The 13,495-nt window shown below is 40.8% G+C and overlaps 1 protein-coding gene across 1 annotated transcript in view; it reads left to right on the forward strand.

Annotated features, from left to right (window-relative positions):
• The window catches only part of CREB1 (cAMP responsive element binding protein 1), a 39,695-nt gene that overhangs the window by 4,681 nt on the left and 21,519 nt on the right, over nucleotides 1-13,495 (forward strand). The gene's annotated exons all lie outside the window — the stretch shown is intronic.

Raw genomic sequence — 13,495 nt, forward strand, 5'->3', positions numbered from 1 at the left:
ACCCTAAATCTTCCATTCTCTACTGCTGTCCTAATATCAATTGGAGTTTGCTTTCCCTTGCACCTTTCCTAGGGCTTGAATGTAAAATCTCTTCTCATCAGGCTTGTCTTTTATAACAATGGATGGGAAGCATTATTTTCCTGCTTTTTTTCTGATGACACTTTGTCTGTCTCTGTGTAGCTGGCCTGGCCTCAAACTCACTGGGCCCTGTCCATTCCTCCAAGTGGCCTGCAATATGAGCGGGATTTGTAAATTTATGCTTTTGTAGGTTATAAAGAGTTTTTTCTTGGAAAAACGCTTAGGGCATTACTGTAGCTGGAGGACCCCTGCCCTCTTTGTGACACTCATCCAAATTTTCCTCTTGTGCTGAAAGGAAAATGCTGGCAGATACAAAGGGAGGGAAGATGTGAAAAAGGGCACTGTGTACTAAAGCCACAGCATAATAACAACAGAGGGATCTGTTGCTGGGGTTTCATCCCAGCTGGTACAACTGTACATAGGTCTCAAGAGACAGACATGTTGCTCCCTCCTTCTCTTTGCTCCTGGTTGTGCAGTGTTTGACCATCCCTCAAACTGGCTGTAGTGTTGTAAAATCTAATGAGCCAGTTCAAATCACTAACCCAGGAGAAAATGGTGCTTTTTTATTAGGTTAGTTTTCTTCTGTGTGAGTGAGCTGAATTGGTTGGTGATTGAGTTGCTGTCAGCACCAACACCAGTGCAAATTCACAGAGGGACTGTAGGAAAAGGAAGGAGTGGGACACAACTTTCTCCCTTCAGCAGCAGAGAGCGGGATCAAGAGACCCATTTGGGGGAACTGCAGCACATCCATGATTGGGACTGAAAGAAGGAAGAGTTGGGCTCTGTCCATGGTGATCAGAGCCACATCAGTTTGTCTTTTCAGCTAGGAAAGCTAGAACACAGTGTCTCAGTTGAAGTAAAAAACAAAGGAAAAAAAAGAAAGTTTCCTTGTTTTCAAAGCCTGGTGATATCTGTGTGGTTGAACTAACTAATCCTTATTAGAGGCAGGTTTCAGTCTTCTCAGGGGGGTGGATCAGTGTATCTCTTGGATCCTTTTTGTTATGAGGAGCCCAGTCAGCTGGGGAGGATTATATAACATATCTTCACCAAGCCCAAGTTAAACATGGAAGATCCAGAAGGGGTTCAGGTCCAACACTTTGGTGTAAATCCTTCCAGTTGGCCCAAGGCACCTGGGCGGTGAGTTCACTGTAGTTTCACTGTTAGTACAAACTGACAAATGCCTTGGCCTGTCTTCTGAATTTTAAAATGATAGTGGTGGCTGAAACTATGAAGGGAAAGTTGTAGCGTAAGCTTAATGTGGCGTGTATAACCAGCACACAGTATCCTGGGCTGAGTGGAGGAAGACGTGTGTTACCTGCTGCAAACAGCTGCTTTGTCAGCATTGTGGCTGTTTAAAAAGCATCTCAGCCCAGTCCTCAGAAAGCTAATGTTGACTATATAAAAAAATAATCATCTTGATTCCAGCATAGTCATCAGTACAACAATAATAATCAAATTACAGAATATAGGTGTTTTCTTCAGCGTCTTCTGTCAGTCTTGTGAGACATATGCCCACGATTTGGTCTACTTTGCTTTGACTGCAGCGGTGTAGACTCTGCTCCTGAGCCAGCAGTACCAGAGCAGCTGTCTGTGAGTTGGTTCAGAGAGCTGGTCCAGGCTAGAGATTTGTTGTGTTTCCTTGTCTGTAGTGCAAATTGGTTGCCCAGTCCCATTTACTAGGCAGCCTCACAGACAGCTGTAAAGAAAGAATTTAGAGGAAAGCAGAGCCTGAGCTGGCAGTGCTGCCAACAGACTTGCCTGCAAGGCTGTAGTTGCAGAAAGCAAAATGGAGATTTTCTTTTCCGTGCAGCACACTGATGGTAAACTTGGATTCTCCTTCTTTCTCTGGCCCTTTCTAGTGCATCAGTGGCTCCTGTTGCTTACTCAGGGTCATTGCTGACCTTCAACATTACCAGTGAGGCACATCCCTGTTCTGTGGAGACAGATGTGTTGCCCACAGGTAAAGCAGGTCTTAAACTCCAGTTAAGGATTTGAGAAACAGATTATTCTCTGTTTGAAGATGATGCTTTTGAAGAGTAGATCTGCCTCACAGGCATATGAGAGATCTTTCTCCTTTAATTGCCTCTCCTGCACCATCCAGGAAAATAAAAAAATACATGAAAAATAAACCAGAATCCACTCAGTTGATAAAATTAGTCAAAATTGCTTTACTACAAAGTTTGGTCACTGTTTCATTTCAGTTTTTAGGGAGAGGGTGGGTCATAGATTTAATTTTGGTGCATTAAGCAAGATAATGTCTGCTGTTTCTTCAAGACTAGTGCTAATTGACCAAGCAAGGATGTTTTCAATATAACAAGTAAGGGCAGAGCAATTTTAGGATTTAAAAGTATTTCCACATCTGGGCTGTGGTTTAAGACCCAAATCTTTTGGTTTTAATGGTGCAATCAATTTTGTGAATAAGATGCTTTCAGAAATGGGGCAAGGGCAAGGTTTGGAAGGAAGTGCTGTTTTTCTTGTGTATACCCGGGCACACTGTAATGTAGCACTTCAAAAAGAATTCAAAGGTCTTCACTTCCTTGAGAGTGTTGGAGCAAAAAGCAGTCTGTGCTGCTTGTTAAAAAAGCTATTAAAACATAACAAAAAGTATGTTCCTTGTACAGATACAGGTTATTTTGCGTTTTTTTCAGACATTTGACTTGGTGTCTGTTTATTGTCAGTATTGTATGAATAACTCAGTCTATCTTACTTTCAGGTGACCATTTCTAAAGATACTCTGTAATAAAGCAGTGAAAGCATTGGTCTGAAACATCCATTTTGTTGTGTTTTCTTTCTGAACTCATTAGAAGCATTCTGGTTTTTTAAACAAGACTTTCCAATATTTGCCCAGTTGCATAACTTCGTGCTCTTATACTATGGGTTGAACTGTAGAAATACCACGTATGTTCCAAGCATCGAACAGAATGAGAAGGGTGTGTTTGAACGGTTTATGCCTATAAAGCTTGCAGCATAAATATATGAAGTGACATTTTTTATGAATTAATGCTTCTGACATCAGAAGTGGGTTAGAAACAGCAATGGCACTGTCCATGCTCACCAACAGAAAAAATCTCAGCACAGACACAAAGTCTACTGAAAATTCTCATGTCAAGTTTAATTGTGCAGGGGATAAACACCTAAAACTCCATGCTTGCCCTGAATTCCTTAACTGATCTGATAGTTCTCTAAAGCAGAAGAATGATATGAAAACCTGTGTGGTCTGTGTCAGTTTGGGTTTCCAGCATCTGACCCTTTTCAGGGTGCAGTATTTTGCTGAGGTGACTTACAGCATGTAAACCTCAGGCTTTTTTGGATTATTTTTGCATGAACAAAACAAATGGATGATGAAATTCAGATATCTAATTTAACATTTTAGACCATAGAGAGAACTTTAAATATTGACAGTTGCTTCTCCCTCATTATAGGGTGGAAAAGGAAACATTTACTTTATTCATGGGAAAGTCCCCTGAGCATCTGGGACTTCCCAGAAGATTGAGTTTTAGAATATAAATTTACATTCATACTACTTAAGAATGTCATCTTTAATCTGTGTAATCTCTAAGAACCTTCAGTCCAGTCTTACAGTACCCTTTTCTGATAAATTGCTTTGGAATAGGAGGATTTGGGGTAATAATAAACATGTTTTTGTGGTTGTCTGTCTTTGTCACGTTCCTGTATATGCTTTCATTAAATCATACCTGGTATGTCATTTAAATTAATACAGTTCGGGAAACACCTGTATGGAGGTGGTTCCTTTCTCTGGGTTGTTTTTTTCTGGGGGTGGGGGTATCTTTTTCTTTTCCGTTGTTTTTTCTTATCTCAGTTGTTTGCTGAGAACCCTTTTCAGTAGTTTCCCCACCTCAGAGATAACCCTTTATTTAATATAAACATGCAGACTCTCCCTACAGAGTTTCAGGCTGCCCTAGGTTTGGGTTTGCAGCAGTTCCTCCTGCTGATGCCACAGAGCTGGGATGTTTAAAAGTCTCTTGGCAAGTGGACAAATATCTTTGTAACATGTCAAAAGGTTATCAAATATTTAGGTGGTCCATATGCTGCCAGAATGAATGATGGGGTAGTAAAGGACCATAAAACACAGAAGTGCATATGGAGTAGAACAAATATGATCCATCTGAATGACTCTGGCAGGTCAAGTGGAAATCTCAAGTTCTGACGGTTCTACCCAGTGGGAAAAAGTAACACATGCACCTTCTTAGATGGATCTTAACCTTACTAACTTGGCATAATTTTCTGCTTCAAGTACTCCTTTAGTTATTGTAGTGACACAGTCCTCTCTTCTCCCTGTCAGTGGGGAAGGAGAAGGTCTCTGATTACTTGCAGAATTCTCTCTCCTTTCTGTCACTCTGGGCTGCCTTAGCTCTTCTGCTGGAACACCTTCACATGGCAATGTGAAAGAAAGTAGCTCAAAATGTTCTGCTTGTTGGCCAGTACAGCAGGATAAATTATTCATTTGGCATATCTAGATAGCTGGGTGGTACCAGAGAACTTCCTAAAAAGCTCACTGTGCAAGGTCACACAGCTGCTTTAGTGTGGCCCTGAGCCTGAGCCAACAACCCGTGCTAGGAATGGGCTGTACCAGCTCGGGCTCGGGGCCTCCTTAGCAGAAAGGGTGTTAGTTTATGGTACCCATCCCTGTACTCCTGTTACCTGCATTCAGGCTGCATTGCCAGGCTTTCACATGGGTGCTGGTTCATATCCCGCAAGCTTTCACCACAGGCAGAGCAGGACCCCCTCTCTTGTCATAGTACAGAAGTAATCACATCATTTTTAAAATAACTACTGCCATCAGACTGGTGTGCAGTCACAGCTTAGCAGTGAACTTAGAAGGGCAGATACGAGAAGTGGCTGACTGCAGATTGCTGCTGTCAGCTGGGCTTCACATCCCATGGAGTCACGGATTCCTCACTTCACCCACTGCTGCTCCAGTCACAGGTAAAACAAGAATTTGAAATAACTACCTGAAGGGAAGTTCTAGCCAGGTGGGGGTTGGTCTCTTCTCCCAGGCACTCAGCAATAGGACAAGGGGGCACGGGCTCAAGCTCTGCCAGGGGAAATTTAAGTTGGATGTCAGAAAAAAATTCTTTCCAGAGAGAGCAATCAGGCATTGGAATGGCCTGCCCAGAGACGTGGTGGATTCCCCATCCCTGGAGGTTTTTAAACTGAGATTGGTTGTGGCACTGAGTGCCATGATCTGGTAAAGGGACTGGAGTTGGACCAAGGGTTGGACTTGATGATCGCAGAGGTCTTTTCCAACCCAATTGATTCTATGATTCTATGAAATGAAGAGCTCATCATTGAGTGGCTCTGCTGATTACTGACTTGCTAGGCCTGTACCAGTTGCAGAGAGCTTGTTTCTGGAGTGTGCATTGTATTCAGCAGGAGCATTAGCTCCCAAATGGCATCATTCATTTGATGCCCATATTTTTTGCTGTGTCAAAGATGTCTATATACAGGTGATGCTGTCAGATACACAGTTGTGATGGGTTGTATTAAGTAAGCAGCAGCTACACACGGTGAGGTGAGTGACAGTACCTTCAGCAGACACACAGAGAGGAATGTATTTTGACAATTTCACCTGGTTTCATTTTTGTGAAAGGAAAGCTTTTACAATTAGGAGTTGCAGGAAATCAGCATAGGTTGAAAATTATGTGCTTTTTGTGTTCTAAAAGTAAAGTCAGAGAACAGATGGTAAGCTGTAATAAAGCATGGTCAGTTTGCAGATAATTCCGCTGCATAAATGTGATCTTGGCACCAAATGTGTTAAGAACTACAAAATGGTCTGAATTCTCAGAAGTCTTTCTGAATAGATTGTATATATTGCCCAGGACATCCTGTCTTATTTCTCTACAATTCAGTTTGCAAATACCTTTTGGTGGGGTTTGGTTTGTTTGGTTTTTTACTACACATATTCACTAAAGCTGTTTATAAGTAGTTACCACAATTCTGTTCTGCATGCTAAGGATCACAGACTTCAAGCATGTGAATAGTATTTTAATACCCTGAGTGCCTTTAATAGGAGCACAGAGCATTTATAATAGAACATGATTATAGATTATGTTTTCAGTAACCATAATATTACCTAATGACTTTGTAAACTTTCTGGGACTTATTTTGACTTTTTTTTAGGTTTTTAAGTGAAGTTTGACAGTAATTTAGGGGCCTTTCTGAATGAGAAGGGGATAAGACAGTAGAGAGGCATTTGTTTGGTTTTGATTGTTAATGCCTTAGGAAATGCTTGCTCTGGTCTCTGCCTTTGTGCAGAACTCAGGTATTCACATAAGACCTATCCCAAATATTTGATAAGGTTAGGAAAAAGGTCGGGGATTTTTTTAAATACATGTGTTATCAGTAGAAATAAAATATGTAGTTTGGGGCTTTCCAAGCTGTGCAGGAGGGTTCACCCCTAGTTTTAGTGCCCAATTCACAGTCTCTGAAGGAGAAGTTGCAATTCAGTTAGGTCCTCTGATTCTATATTGAACAAGAAAAGGTAGTGTAGATTAAATTTGAATTAAATTATGTGTGTGTACTGAGTGCTTGCTGGATGCTGTTGTATTTATTCATATAATCTGTGATATAAGAAATTAATTGCAGTTAATTGCTGTCAGAATCTTTTCCTTTTAAAAAGCTTGAAGGCAGAAGCACTAGATACTATAGCACAATGCCAAGAGTGTGGAGTCAAATTGGGAAGATCTAGCAGGGAAGAGCATTTAAACAGCTTCACTCACACCTTACCTGGGCCCACTGATTCACCATCTGCCTGGTAAATGTCAGCTTGCTTGGGTTGTGCTAACAGAAAACCAAATCTAGAGAAGAGTCCTGATTTGGGTGCTCACCACTGTAGCTGTGAGATTACATTTTTGGTCTTCTGCCCTTGTTTTAAAATCTGCCACTGCTTTTTCTTTAGTAAAAGGGAGGCTGAGCATGAAACACAAGTAATTTCCAATACTTCCACCATTCACATATCCAAGTCTGTGAAGTACAAAATTTTCACCGACTTTGGAAGTGCACTACAAGGTTTGTTGGAGAAGTCATAAGCCCAGAAAGTTTGTTACATTTAATTGAGGCTTCTGGTTACATTTCTTCTGTGATCTATATGAAAATATTGCCTTGTTCACCTCTCCTGCAGTGGCTGTTACAGCACATATTCAGTCAGCGAAGAGTTTTCAGACACCACCCCAAGTGTCAGATTGAAGGAGACAGAAGTGAGACTACAGATACTACATTCAGCTGATGGAATGATTCTGCTTTGTGCAAGATATTTTTACAGTAAGATTAAATGTTCCTTGTACATTCAGGATCAAATACTTCAGTGACAAGAAGAATTTTCCAGCTTTTTATTCTTCAGTTTGCCTGACAGATTGCTCTGTGTGAACACAAGTAATCTGAAGACTCTTCTCCACTTTTGGCATTTTTAGCGGAGTTGGTTGTTGAGGACATTCTCTTACTTGCACTTCCACTCTGTTTGCCCAGCCCTTGGGCTGCCCTGACCCAGAAGTTGGAGTGATCTTCGAATGGCTTTGTGGTGAACCTGTTCAGTGAAGTGGTGAAAGCCAGATTTAAGATGAAGCAGCAAACATGGGTTGTGTTCACAGTATGACGCAGAGTCTTGTCACACGAGGGAGAGAACAGGAGGAGCAAATACCCTGGAGCAGCAGCAGGGGCAGTGCCAGCTTGGGATGACAAAGACACTGTGGTGTAAATTGCAATTCCTGTGCCAACCCACTGTAGTCATTAGTGACAGAGAGAGGTAATTATGGGCCTGTCTTGTCCTGTTAAGCATTTATTACTGGTTATTTGAAGTCCCCTGTGTAAGCTGTAAATAAAATTATTTTTCTCTGAACATTTTCATTCTGGCAGGCACTGAATGGAGTTCATAAAGTGGCTGTTGAGCTGTGGCTGGAAGAGCTGCCACGGTGCAAGGTGACAGTGGAAGTGTTTACAGATTGCATATGAATGCACTCAGGACTTAGGAGGGAAAGGCAGAAACAATAGTGTACCAGAATGGTGTTTGATGACCACCTCAGTGCTTTCGTGGTGGATCTGTGGCTTTATTAAAGCCACATGCAGTAAATACAGAATGAGTCAAATTCCTGGAACAGCTTTGGAGAGTGGAGATCTATTTCCTTCTTGAACAATTGTGCTGGAACACCTACTGTGAATAAGTTGAGATACAGAGACTGAGAAACAGACAGGCATTGCCTCAATTCCCCTTTCAGCTGCCCTGATCCTTTGCTGCCATGAGCATCTGGGTGACTGGATACTGAATTGGAGATCAGGAACCCAGTGTGGCAGTAGCGATGGCCTCTGCAGGTCTTGGCTGGGGAAACATCTGACTGGATGTGATATAAGTCAGGCTCAAAAGGGGCATGGGTTTGCTGGGTCTCTCCTCTGCACTGGTTTTGGAAGATATCCTAGTTTTTTTCAAGATCTGTGTGTACACTTCAATATATTAAATCCAAAAATCAGAGGAGGAGACTTTCAAGCATGTCACATGGTAAAGCTGTGCTTGCTTGCAACCAGGTATGATAATAGCATGTCTGAGGCCTAAAGGGAACTGTGGTGCCTGAAGGTGTAGTTATATGGTATGGCCAGTAACTGTCAGTGTAAGCATTAACTTCTGACAGGGAATTGTCACCATAATGTTACTAGAGACAGAAAAGAAAGGCTTGCAGGGAGAGCTGGTGTGTTTTAATGTGCCAGCTGTACAACTGAAAAATAGAAAGCTTTGGGGCATTCAGGACCTTCATGTATGAAAGTGGGTGGGAAGTTTTGTCTGCTTTGACAGCCACAATGTGGTATTTTGGTTCTTGGATGTAATCATGTTTGGGAAAGTACCTTCACCTTTTTTTGCCTCCAGTCTGCCTTGGGAGATGAAAAGCAGCCTGTCCACAGAGCAGGAAAGCTCCATGGCTTGTGTGAGCAAGGAGAAACCAAGGAGCAGAGTCTTAACTTTTAGGAGTTATGCTGGAATTCATGGGGGTATTTCATGCAGGAGATAGAAAAAGAAGTAAGAAAGCAAGACAGAGCAGGGAGACCACAGACATATCAATGGGTGGGTGCTAAAGAGTGAAGGAGATGAGATGAAAGCTGTGGGAAGACAGAATTATATTAATCCTGGCTCTGTAAGCAGGTGGGAGGGGAGGTTACTTACTGCTCATGCTCTGAATGCACAGCATTGACACTCACTGAAGTTAACAGGGATTGCAAGGCCTTACCATGAGCTATAGCACCTTGTTCAAAGTCCTGTCTTTAAGATAATGAAGATCAGTAGGTACCTCAAAAGACTACTGGAACCTGCAAAAATTACTTGTGGCATAATCACATCACTCTTCATGAAAATCTATTTGAATTTTTAAAGATTAGAGATCAATTTAATTCCTAACTCTTGAGGATTTTATCTTCCTTTCTGTTCTGCACTTTTTTTGGTATGAAATAACTGTACTAATTCAGGACATGCTTGGATATTCTTGTTATCCTAGTGCATGTCTAACCCCTGGTGAATCCTAATAAATTTCTTATCATCTGTAGCATCATTGCTGTATTTATCCAGTACATTAAGTATCAATTTTCATAATTTTAATAGATATTTATATACTTTAAAATTTGGTATCTTTAAGCTTTGCTAGTTTTGTAAACAGACAGTGCACATTTCTGCTTTACTTACCCTGTTAATAATTTAAATATATTTTCTAGTGTTTGAAGTATTTCTCTGCTTTCTGTGGTAAATAATAAAAGTCTATCTAGTCTCTTCTTACAACATATTTTCATTGCCCTGAATACTGCCTTTCTCTAAACAGCCAAATTTCACAGAACCCGTTTTTAAGATGAGTTCCCAACCTCTGCATTGTAATCCAGCTGGTGTACATGGTCCAGCTATACAAATTTAGTAGTTAAAGATTACCCCGTCTCTCATTATTTTTGCAGTCTAACACTTTAGCTTTTCTTGTCACAGATGCCCAGTAAGCAGATACCTGAAGTGATCTATCTGCAGTAGTCCTTAGGCACCTTTTCTGGTTTATGCAGCTAAGGAGACAGGCTTATTTGGATTTTTCTGCAGTGTGTGTAGTTCAGTTTCCCTGCATTCTGCGACTGCCTGGGTTTATTCTGTCTTCTGCTGTCATAGTATAAATTCGGCTGGTACAGTTACTTACCTACTTCTGAACTTCTTTCTCCCAGTCCTGATTTAGCTAAAATAAATTACCAAGTGTCAGCTGAATGTTACGCTATTTGTCTCTTCACCTCCAGAGTTTCAAATCATTAGTAAGTATAATACTGCCTCTTTTGAACTAGTAAAGAAAACTCTGTATTGTGTAGGTCACGAGTTCAACCATCTCTAACCAGGTAGTCTCACCAGCTTTCTTGGCTGGTGTTCAGAAGTTCATAGCCAGGATGTTTTAGGCAAGCAGTCTCTGGGTCTCCAGCTGTGGTTGTTAATAGCTAACTGTTTTTTCAGTTAGTTTCATTTAGAATACTTGTTGCAACTACAGCAATTACTAATCTTTTCTCAAGGTGTGTGTGCAGGAGGTGTCCTCTCCTGCCAAGATGCAAAGTAATGGGGAGGCCAGGAGAAATGAGAGGTGTGTTCCCCTTGCTCCCATGTGCTCTCACTCAATGCGCTGGATACTTGTTCCCCACCAGGACACTTTCAGACCCCATCTCCAACTCAGAAGTCTCAGTGTGGTGTCTGGCAGGGAAATCAGTGCCAGGTTGGGACACTGCAGGCAGGTCAGGAGGAGTAAAAGGATGGGGTGGCAGGATAGACCTGAGCACCCACAGGACCAGAAAGACACTGGGGTTCCTGTCAGCAAAGCTTGTCTTGGCTGGGGGTACGGGAGCTTTGAAAGGAGGTGTGAAGATTGGCATCCAGTTGTATGTGTGGGGAGATTAAGGTTTCAAACCAACATGTTTTCATCTGGTACACTGTAAATTGCAAGAACTAAGAGGAATTAACAACCTTAATTTCAGCCATCATGTCCTTACCCATAAATACACAACACTTAGTAAGTGGTTTATGTTGTAGGTACGTGTCCTGTACATCTTGGCAATCTTGACTGTACCCAAACATAAAACAATGTAGTCACCAGTGTATCTGGAATATGATGCTCAAAAATCTGATTCCTCCTTTTTCTTACAAATTACTCTAAAAAGTAAGATGCCGATGAATTTGATTTCCAAAATGTTGGTGTTAGAGGAGGGCATGTCTCGAACAGTTAATCCTTTCACTCATTATGTATAAAAAAGATGGTGCAAGTGTAGAAGCCAAGCTTGTGAAACTAGAGGTCCTTTGCTGACTAGAGTGTGAGACGATTGGAAGTTCTTCATAGGAAAATATTGTATTTATCAGCAGGAATTTGGCAACACATCTACCTTTGTGAATATTGCTAAATACCTGATTGAAGCGACTCCTCACTTGCGCATTTCGTCTTTTTCTAATCCCATTTGTATAGCAATTGTCTCCATGCTGGAGTCACAGTCTCAGCTAACAAAAGCATTATTGGTTTTGCAACATACTGGAATCTGTAGCTGGAAAGTTGTTTTCTAAAATTCTTTTCAGATAGTTGGTTGGGAGCTGTTTCTGATGTAAAAGATCTGCCCCTGAAATGGTTCTGATGAGGGAGGCTTTTGGTTGGACCCACCATGGTATACGCATAGAACTGGGGAAAAGTTGATTTTTTTGTCTCAGACAGACTGTCTGAATGGTAAAAACCAAAGGGAAACCTACGGTAGTTTGTAGTTTTGAAAATGGAGAATACAAAAAAAAAGGCATATAAGGTGGAGGACTAAGTCTGTTAAAATGTAACACGTGTTAAAGCTGGGATAGACCACTTGTCATTAAGTCTTTAAGAACTGTTTGGTAATGTATATTACAAATAGTAGTAGTGCATGGGTTTTATTGTGCTTTTTGGAAGATAAAATGCAACATGGGGAAGGCTTAGTACTGTAGGAAAGAATGAGATTATTGTACTTGCATGGACACAGGATATTCTTGAAATTCTTATAAAAATTATACTAGCTAGGCTACTTAAAATACAGTGAGTTTGCAATTAATTTCTTTCATAAACAGTTGACTAGTAAATATGTATAGATATAGAGTATTATGTATTTGTGAGCATTTGTCAGACTGATACTTGGTTTATGTGGCACAGAAATCATGGCAACAGGAAAAGGCCTAACAAAATTCCAGTGCTTAGAATAATTTAACTTGCTTTTTTTAAAAATCTTATGTTTTCTTTCATTGTTTGTTTTCAAGAAAAATCAGGTTTCATTCTTTTCCTCCTTTTCATTTCTCAAGAGTTTCTAAGCTGATGTTGGAACTAAATATTTGATACTGAAACATTTCAGTGTTCACACACACACATACACAAAGAGCTCATTTGAACGGTCACTTTCGATACTAAATGCAGAGATTTTGATTTATATACATTGAACTTTCTTTTGATGTAGGATGCAGCTACTGCTTTGAAATGCTGTTTTGTCTTTATTGATTAGGAATCATTTGCTCTAAGACAGATATTTCATATTATACTCAGGGTTGAAGTGTGACTCTACTGCTTTAGGCAATATAAATGGTGTTCTCTTTCCTGCAATGGTGAAGTGTAGTTTGCATTGAAATGCAAGTTCTCCGATTTTGTGTTTAAAATGTTTTAAGTGTGCACACGGTGCCACCACCTGTATTGACACTTCCTTTTTCCTCAGGGGGGCCAGTAAAGCTGAGGAAGGACAGGGGTATTTCTGCTTCTTTACATCTTATTCCTGATCCGAGCGTCCTCTGCCTCCAGACACTTTGCCAGAGCAGAAATGGTTTACTGGTTGTTTTGCCTCAGCTCTGAAGAGACTGTGCTGCCTTAGGGTAGGCAGAGGTTGGGCAGCACAGGGTTGTACACAGAATTAGTGTTGTGGCTGTGGAGATAATACTCGTTGTTAATATTTAATATTTGGAGTTATGTATAATAACGTGGTATTGCTATATCACCACTGGGAACATTTCCTGGTATTTTGAAAGTCTTTTTTGTATCAAATACTTCCATATCAGTAGTTAAAGAAGAACTGAAAAGTGATTTCACAGATCAGTGCAGAATTTAACAGTCTTTGCACTCTGCCTACGTGCATGGGTTTTGAAGTTATGCAACCTCTTTTTATAGAGTTTTGTGTTCTGGTGATCTAGGCTTGCTAAGTTACTGCTTAGAAATATAAGTGTATTAGGAGCTATGTATGATACAGAACTTAAGTCACGGCAATCTACTGTGTTCCTCTAAATATAAAAGCATTTTCAGTAAGGTTCAAGCAGATACAGCTTCCATCTGTGTGTATACTGACTTTAAAACTGGTAGGTAGAGGAGGCTGAGTTGCTGTGAGTGGAACCGCACACAGTTGGGCTGTGGAAAGAACTTGCATGGAGGTG

Source organism: Pithys albifrons, chromosome 8 (genome assembly GCF_047495875.1).
Source record: "Pithys albifrons albifrons isolate INPA30051 chromosome 8, PitAlb_v1, whole genome shotgun sequence".
Taxonomy (NCBI): Eukaryota; Metazoa; Chordata; class Aves; order Passeriformes; family Thamnophilidae; genus Pithys; species Pithys albifrons.